This window comes from Emydura macquarii, unplaced genomic scaffold (assembly GCF_026122565.2).
Source record: "Emydura macquarii macquarii isolate MOO-44397 ecotype Brisbane River unplaced genomic scaffold, CSIRO-AGI_Emac_v2 contig_2473, whole genome shotgun sequence".
Classification (NCBI taxonomy): Eukaryota; Metazoa; Chordata; order Testudines; family Chelidae; genus Emydura; species Emydura macquarii.
In genome coordinates this window covers 18,866,062-18,875,633 of record NW_027132610.1, presented here as the reverse complement: position 1 = coordinate 18,875,633, position 9,572 = coordinate 18,866,062, and the positions used below count along the sequence as shown (strand labels likewise).

General features: G+C 43.8%; 1 long non-coding RNA gene across 2 annotated transcripts in view; it reads left to right on the top strand.

Annotated features, from left to right (window-relative positions):
- Positions 1-605: 605 nt before the first annotated feature.
- LOC137163046 (uncharacterized) overlaps positions 606-9,572 on the top strand; it is a 57,946-nt gene continuing 48,979 nt past the window's right edge. For both annotated transcript variants that reach the window (XR_010922605.1, XR_010922604.1), the window contains exons 1-2: positions 606-812; positions 3,530-3,633. This is a non-coding gene — a long non-coding RNA (uncharacterized lncRNA). The remainder of the gene's footprint in view (positions 813-3,529; positions 3,634-9,572) is intronic.

Sequence of the window (9,572 nt, the reverse complement as noted above, 5' to 3'; positions counted from 1 at the left end):
TTGTCCCAGTTCCCTTCCCCTCCACTTCCTGCTGGTGTTCTTTCAAAAGAATCTGAGTCAGAAAAAAATCCCCTTTTTTCTGATGTATTATAGCATACTGGGATTATGTGCCTAGTTCTCTAATAACTCACTGAAACATAGTCTATTGAAAGTGTTAATTTTAAATGGACTGTGCAGAGAGAAGACAGGTTGATTTAGAAATAACAATAAGAATCATCATCCCTTATATCATCTTTAATCTCAAAGCATTTATAAAAGGTTTGAATTATGATCTGCAGTTTACAGATGAGGAAATTGAGGCACAAAGTTTATGTGCAGTAAAGATCATGCATTAAGTTAATGGTGGAGTGCAGGTCTTGTGACTACCAGTCTGGTGCCCTGTCCATTGGATTATACTGTTTCTGATGCTCTATATATTTCCATGAAGAATTCTTTTCTAATGTATACCCATTATTGTCTTCTCTTCTGTATGCCTGTTATGGCCCTTGGACGTTTAAAAACTGGGACCAGTAGCTACAGGTCACATGCTTCCTTCTAGTCATGTGAGCTACAGGAAATTGAATATAAAGCTTTCTGCCCCATAGGCAAGGGGAGAGTAAGTAGGAGAAATCTAGGGTTAAGGAAGGACTGAGAGTGGGGCCTACCTCAGGAACAAGGAAGGACTACCAAAGGGAAAGGCTGTATGGGTCCTCTTCCCAGCGGTGAAAAGCAGGAAAGGTTCCTAAGTGTTTTGTATTATTTAGAGTCTTTGTATCTTCTGTTGATTGGTAAATCTGCTTTGAAAAAAACATTGTGGACTTCAACTTCAGCAGGTGGGATTCATTGGATTGGCTTGGCTGGTGAATTGGCTTGATGGCTTACAACACTTCATTTTCTTAATAATTTAAATAATTCTCCAGCACACTGGCAGCTTGAGAGCCACACTAATGGATTTTGGTATTCGTTGGTCTCCTTTAACTTTTAAAATGGATTTGAGTTAATGGAGTAAAATAAGTGGACAAGAGATACACTTTCATCCAAACACAGGCACGTATTAAAGACACTGACCACAAAATGAGTAAAGAGGTGCAGTAAAACAGATATAGATAAACAGAAGTTCATGCAAAACTTGCATAGCCTATTATGTCTTTATCTATAGATCTATGTGCACATTGCTTCTGTCCCAGGAGTTTCCTGAATGCATATTTCTATGACTAGAAACCTGTTGCTTTTTTGATGTTTTGCCTGGATTGTTAATATTTTGCAGCTCATACAAGAATTTTGATTACCATGACATGGGCATGAATATGTATACATGTTGCTTTCTATATATATTTAGCATTTCAGTCAGTTATGCAGGAAGTGAATGATGACTGACCTAATTTAAGTAGCCAACCCAGCTGTGTGTGTGTGTGTGTGTGTGTGTGTGGCAGCCCACCCAGCATAGTGTGTGTGTGTTCTTTGTATAGCCAACCCTTTTTGGTTGCAACACATTGTTTATTGACACAACTATGAGAACTTGTCTGGTAAAATTTTAAATAAGTCATAAATTAAAATGCTACCACAAAACCTGCTAAATGCTTACTGCTGAGTTGGGTTTTTTTAAGGACTTTGAGATCTACTGATGAAAAGTGCTAAGTAGTATTACTATTATTCTTATTTTATTATTAAAGACTTTAATATAGTCTTTAATAAATGCCAACTCATAGTACCCACTGTCTGTGTAACATTACATGCAGTCTAGTAATCTTTATCTTGGTATATATGTATCCTGACGCAGAAGGCCTGCTTTGGTTAACGTGCACTAGCTGACTAGTGTTTTCAACTTTTAAATACTGGGAGATAAAATTGCCCCTCTTTCAAATGTGTGAGCATCACTTCCAGCTTCTCATGACTTTTCTCTCAAATGTCTTAATATTTGGCTGTGTTAGACCTGGTCACAAATTGCCAAGTTTCCTATTAAACTCACTGATGTCTCATCTGCTCTTTGGCTGTGAGGTTAGAGAAGGTGTAGTCTTGGATGCTTTTCTATTTTTTTTTTCAAGCCAATCAATGTGAATTCTGTGTATTGTCTAACTGAAGCAGCCTTTTTATAGAGGATGAATTATTCCATGGCACAGTCCTGCCATGTGTGTTTGGCCGTTCTTTGGATAAAGGTTGTTGGAAGCAAAAGAAATCACATGATGCCACAATATCCCATAGTTTTATGTCCAGCATGTTTCTGGTTATGTGTGAGTGGCACGAACAATGCACTAACCCTGGCACTGGCAGCAGGAGGCTGAGACACAGGGTAGAAAAGGGAGGGAAAGACAGAGAGAAGTAAAAGAAGCTGGAATTTGATGCTTTAAAATTAATTTTTCCCCCAAAGAAGACACTCAGTCACTGACAGGATAACCCAGGCCACCTCCAAGAAATGAGTTTGCAAGGCTGCAAAATCTTTTGGTGCTGTTAATTTTGCTTAATATCTTTTAACATTAATTCTAATGGGCCAGACCCTGAGCTATGCTAAGCACCTGCAACTCTTTTTAATTCCTTGGCAGTTGCAGGTGCTCAGCTCCTCTCATAGGATGAAATTTGCTCCTGTGCAGAGGGATAATACAAGGCCTATGCCACAGGTAAGTCCCACTTAAGCCCTCAGGTCCTTGTGCTGGCCCACTGTACAGGGTGAAATTTGCCCCAGTGATTAATATGAGGCAAGCCAGTTAGGATGAAACAAGAACTTGCCAAAGCGAGCCACATTGGAGTCTGCCAAAATCCTATAAAAGGTAGCCACAGTGAAATGGCTGACAAATTGCTGACTCTGGCACTCCATCCTTGGAGCACAGAAGGAGGGTGAGGCTGATGTACTTCCTCATATGCAACTGAGTAGATCCTGGCTCTGGGATCCCTTTGGCATGGGACAAAGAGAGACTACTGGGTTTAGGTTCCGTTGTGGTAAGATTGCAAAATGTATAGCAAAAGCTGCACTGATCCCGCTTTGCTTACCTCTAATCGCTATACAAAATACAGACACATAACTATTTTATATAAGTGGCTGTCTGTACTAGTGCTGTCAGCCCATGCTACCTAGCTGTGATGCTGCATCCTTTCATGCAACCTTCTCAATTAAAATGAGATCAGTATGGTGAGATGCAGATCCTATGGTGATAGAGAAATGGAATGGCCTAATTCTCCTTTACATTAGGGCTCGCTTACACACTCTAACAGTGTAAAGGGACCTTAAAGTGGGGTTCATAACATTTTTGTCCATTTTAAGTCCCATTGACAATTCCAGAGTGTGTAAGTGAGAATTAGGCCCTGTGTGTTACTGCAGTATCTGTTGAGAGTTTCTTTCTGAAAAACAAGGAAGAGGCCTGTGAGTGTAATTGGGAATGCTTGCTTTAATATATCTTGAGGCTAGAAGGACGTGAGACAGATCCTGGGGAAGGGGATTCAGATTCTTCAGGCCCTGGAGCCCTTTTGTGGTCACAGTTACAGACACTGGGCACTTCCTCCTGTTTGATGGTGTTGTGGATAATAATGACTTTGTCATTTGTCTCTTACATTCCAGCTTCCTCCCTGTCCCCATCTTTCAGTACTATCCTTACACTGCTGTGATTACGTGGACCTGGCAAATCCCACAATGATCTAAGAATATGATGCATCCGCACTGAGGTAATTTTTTCCAGTTATCCCTTCTGATTTTCTGTCTCAGTACTCTTTCAGCCATTGTCTACTCTTTGAATGTTTTTGCCTCCCACACTCAGATTCAAAACCATATTATAGGGCAAATGCTCCAAAGAGTGCAGCATGCTGCTTTGTTGTGAATATGGGTTGGTCCACGTAAAAAAAACCCACAACCCTGCTACACTCTTAATTTGAGTCTGTTATTTCTGAGAGAGGGCAGTAATGGATGTTTACCTATAGGGACCCTGTTTGAACAATTTCCTTTTTCTGCTGGTACTATACAACTATTTATTAGAAAACAAGATATTCATAGAGGACGTGAATGAAGTGCATAGAATTCTGTGAGAAGAAGGTGGATGGTACAAAACTGTTCAATAGGTGAACGGATTCCACATCAAGAGAGCACAAATACACTGGAGCCGAGAAAGGACTGGCCTCTAGAGGGTATTTAGAAGAAATTAATTTACAACAAAGAGAATTTACACCTAGAACCAATCGCTAAGGTTGGCAATAGAGGTGGCAATGAAATACATTTTTAAATAATGTGACAAGAAATTACAAGAAAAACATTATATAATACAAAGTACAAACCCTTACTAATAGGTGGATTGACTTTGATGGACGTCTATGATGCGGAAGGTCTAAATCCTGCAAGTTCTTGGACAGAATTCACTTGGGTGTGCAAGGCTGCTGCAAATAAGTGCCAACTATGCATAGGTCAAGTAAAATTATGTGCCAAGTGGACGCCTCTGCACTGAAGGAATAGTTGGTCTCAGACTCCCTCTGCATTTACTTTTTGACTTTTAAATGTGGAGTGTGAAAAGAGGCAGGATGTGAGTGGAGAATGAGCACGTCTGAAAAAACATGGTTTTAAGCATGATCTTTGTCAGGCTAATGAGGTACCGAGACATTACTCCTGATATTAGGCAGGAGCAAACTGGCAGTCATAGAGCAATGTTCTGGTCCAGTTCCTCCACCTTCTCTGTCCTGCAGAAATCACTTGTGGCCATGCTCTTATAGACACAACACTCTGCACCTGCACTGTATAGATTTGAACCCTGGAATGTTCCTACATTATGGTGATTGAGCTGGTTTCTACATTCTTAAAGCGCAGCTCCTTGTATCCACTCAACCATGCTTACTCCTTTTGAATAAACAGATTTCTTTTAACCTCATGTCTTCACTTATCATATACTGTGATGTCAACAAAATAGTAAATAAGATCAGCTGACATAATGTATTTAACCCTTTGACAAAATCACTAATAGGAGGCTATTTAAGAAAACTAAGTAGACATAGCGTGAGAGGAGGTGAAGTTCTGTGCTAGATTAGAAATTGGCTAAGGGAAAGAAATCAAACAGGAGGAATAAATGGCCTGTGAGCAGTCTGGCAGAAGTTTAGCCAGGGGCTGCTCCAAGGAACTGTAGCAGGGCCCATGTTTGGAAAAACTCCGGGAGAAAGGTAGATTTCACTGCTGCTCCAAGTTTCCTTCCATCGGTTTTTTCATGGGAGTGTTCCAAATGATTCCTAGCTTACCACATGGTATTAAATGAAACTGCTTACTGTGCATGTGTACCAGAAGAGCCATGAATTACCCATACACTTATAGAGATACCACAGTGTCATGAGGTGTTTTGGTAATGCAGTTCTAGAGACTAGCACACCCCAAAATCAGAATGTACAATTGTATATGACCAGGGGAACATATTACATAAGGATAAGGAGGAGACCAAATCCTGGGAGGTGTAGCCAGCATGACATGAGATATATCTGGCCCCATCATTTTATCTGCAGTCAAAAGAGACACAAACAACCAGTGGTTGTAAAGACAAGAGGAGAGGCTGGGATAAAGAAGAGTACTGCAGAGGGCATCTTAGAAATGCTTTGAGAGGGACTGTGTATTGCTGCCAGCAACCACTTGGAGATAGATAGAAGACAGAGGTTTGGATGCAGCATTCCAAAGTTATTGCATTACAAATAGACAGAGAAATGCCATCAAGTTGAGAACTAGACCTCACTTCACTTGGCCACTGTGCCAAAAATCCTGGTTGTTGATATTTCTGGAAAAGAATCTTGCTTCATGTGAAGCTTTCAGACTAACAGACCACTGTTAAAGTCAATGTGGATTATTTTGGAAGGGCGTTGACTAAGGATTTCATTATTTGGGAATAAGAAGGCAGTTTTACTGTCAATTTGGGAAAGGTATTAATTTTTAATGGTTAAGAATTGCTATTTCATTAAATGAAATAATCTTAGCTACTTGAATCAAATCCAGGGGCAAGGAGACAATTTACTGTTTGGACAGTGAAAAACTCATAAACTAGACTTGTTTTAAACAGTTCTTGCACACCAACTTCATTAATCCTGTAAAAACAAATGGGGATAAATCCTTTCTTTGTCTAATAGAACAAAGGTACTTGTAAATATTTGTTCTTTGTGTAGATGCAGCCGTGTATTCTGATTAGGTGTGTGCATGCCCAGTGTACTGGAGCCAGATAATGTTGTCCAGCAGTACCTGTAGAAAGGTGACGCTTATGCCTCATTGCCAAAGCCCCTCCCCTCGTTATATGAGAAGCCACTTCCCCACCCCTCCTCAGTTCCTTCTTACCACCTGTGGCTGGAGTCAGAGATCTGTGTGGTTTTCATCTCTCAATCCCTCTTTTTAGTGACTTTTCTAGTTGTATATAGTTCATTAGTAAGCTTTGTATAGTGTTAGCAAGATTTAGTGTTAGTTAGCTGTAATTTTAAGTATTTCCCAGGTGATGCCCTCACCAGGATTTAAACATTGTCCGTTGTGTGGGGAAGCGATCCCCACTCGCAGTGCTTGCTGGGCCTTGGTGAAGCCCACATCGAAGAGTGGTGTTTGAGTTTGCAGATCGTTCACCAGATGGACCCAGGTGGCAAAGGATCTTCATCTGAGGGAGCCCTTGTTCGAACAGGCCCTGCAGCTTGCTTCAGCACCAAGGCCCTTATCAGACTGGAGGTTGCCCTGGGTTCTGAAAGTGCTGCCACTTTGTGTGATGGAGCTGACACCTCTTTGAAGAGATGGAGGAGTCATTCCCTTTGAGGAAAAGGTCTCATAAGACTGACCAAGGCCTCTCCACGTTGCATGGGGATTCCTCTCCCTTCTCTAGAAAGAGCGCAGATTGGCACAGGGTGAATGCCAGTGTGTGGGATGGAGCAGACCCTGTCAACTGGTTCCTGGTTTTGTTCAAGGAAATCAGAGACCCCATATAATCGACTCCAGTTCCTGCCTTGGGGTGTCTGAGTCCAGTACTGATAAAGGTGATGCTGGCACTGGCTGTTTCTTTGCCAGCAGCATATCAGGCAGCAATGGACCTCTTCTGCCTTTCTGTCCTGATCTTGCCCTTAGTTCAGGACTTTGCCAGGACTGCATCTTTTATAGCCCTGTGGGCTTCTGAACCTGTGAGTCTGTCAGCGCCATAACCCAGTGTTTCCCTTTCACAGTCAGTGGAAGTGGGGCTAGAGCTGGGCTTGGTGCAAGAGACCTCCCTTGCTTTGGAAGTGTCTTTGGCACCCTTGCAACTGGTGCGGCTGGTGTTATTGTGACAGCACTCATCGCTCTCAACTTTGGCACTGTCTGTTGTTACCTTGGTACCGCTGCCGACTTTGGGGTCTGATTCCAGCACAGGAAACAATGGAGACATATTTGGTGCTATTGGTACTGTTTCCACCATTGGCACAGCTCCCTTGTCACTCTGGGCTGTGGACAAGTTGGAATGGTTGCTCACACCTGCAGGGGTGGCTCCACCTTTATCCCCTGAAGCCTGGGACTTTTCAGTGATTGGGTCTGAATCTTCCTCCTCTCACTCTCCATCACCTGGCCTGAATCAGAGGTTGTTCATGGAGTGCTATGGGTACCAGGATTGATGCTCATTTAGTGGTTGGGATGGGTTAGGCACCTAATGGCCCAGCACCTACTGGCCACCAATGCTCTATCCATAGCAGTGGCCTTCATGGAATCAGTGGGATGCTCCTCAGGCATGGAGGTTCCACTCCTTGTCTTGCTTGAAGGTAAGATCACTAATGAGATCTGTGGTGGTTGATCCACCACAGACCCAGGCACCAGTGAGCCTTCCCCTTGTGGAACCTCAGCAGTCATCCTGTCTAAGTCTGTTAGTCCTCGAGCAGGATCTGGCTCTATCATAATTAACTGCTTCATCTTCATCCCCAGATGATTCTGCGATGCTTGGCTCTTCCTCCCCTTTGGTACTGAAGAATTTCAAGGCTTACTAAAATCTTTTGTGGCACGTGGCTTCTTTCCTAGATATTCAAGTGGAGTTCTTGCAGAACACCCACAAGTTAGCAGATATCCTGCAGCCATCTGCCCCTGGGAGAGTCACCCTCCCGATTAATGATGCTCTTCTTGAGACTGCAAAGGTCTTCTGGAGCACACCGGCTTTAGTACCACCTGCAACAAAGTGCATGGAGAAGCACTACTTTGTTCTCGTGCAGGTATTTAAGAGTTTTTACTCCTATCCAACCCAAATTACCTGGTAGTAAGTGCAGTGAACAATAGAGCTCAGCAGGGCAGGTTTAAGTAGACTCCCAAGGATAAGGGCTCTGAATGTGTGGACCCAGTGGTCAGGAAGATTTATACCACCTCTTCTTTGCATATGAGGATTGCTAAACAGCAGGCATTACTGTCCAGGTATAACTTTGTGATCTGGACAGCTGTATCTAAGTTTGCAGACCAGTTCCTTGAAACCTCAAGAGTGGAATTTCAGGCATTTGTCACCAAATTCTGCTTGGTGGCTAAGACTTCAGTGTAGTCCGTGCTGGACATCGCGACTGTCATGACTTATGGGCCTCAAACCCAGGTCCACAGGAGCAGCCTTGCTTCAGCCCTCCACTTAGTCGTCTGCTGACAACTGCTGACCCAGGACCAGTGAAGCCCAGCCCCATTTTGAGGCTTCACCCCGATGTCTATTGGTGGAATTTCAGAGCAGCCGATTGGCCCTACTTAAGCCAGCAACAGGAACAGGAAACTGTCTGAACAACTGGGTTCCACCCTGCTTGGGACTCTGTGTTATGCTTCCTGCTCCCTGGCTTGACTTCCCAGTGTCCTGACTGGGCTTGGCTCTGGTCTTCTGACTTGTGGTTCTGGTGTCTTGCTTGTCTCCTGCCTCTGACTCCCTAGTATTCTAACCCGGCCTGACTCTCATTACTGACTTGTGGTTTTTGATCTCCAGTTTGTCTCCCGCTTCTGATCTCCTTGTCTCCTGACCCAGCTGACTCTTGACTCCTGACTATAGATTCTGGCTCTGACTATGAGGTCTGGCTGCCCATGACCCGGCCTTGCCAGTGGATATTTCGGCCAGAGTGATGGCCTTGGCGTTGACCTTGGGAAAGGCTTCCTGGATGCAGAATTCAGGCATTGTTCCAGATGTGCAGCAGACCTTAGAGGATTTGCCCTTTGATTGAGGATTTGCCAGGAGCTGTTTTCAGACAGGATGGATGAGATTCTGCACTCCTTAAAGGATTATAGGGCTGCTCCATGGTCCTAGGGGTGTATACATGTCGACAGTGCAGAGGCACCACTACAGTAGTCAACAGCAGCAGTATTGTCCATAGCGCATGATTGGGCAGTCTTTCCCTTCCCCAAGACAGTGGGACTAGCCCCAAAAGGGGCATAGATCCCATAGGAGGAGGCAGTTGGGTCCAGGGTTTGGCCAGTCCACATGCCCTCCCCTGGGGCCCTCAAGTGCCCATTTTGACTCCTTGGTCCAGAGCAGTGTTCCAGTTGTTGCTCTTTTTTCCCCATCCCCTCCATTTGGGGAAAGGCAGGCCACTTTCATGTTTGGGGCTTGATCACCACTGACGACTGGGTCCTAAGCATTATTCCGTCCAGTTCCTCTCCATCCCTCCCCGTCCCTCTTCAGTGATCCCTCTCACGAGATACTGCT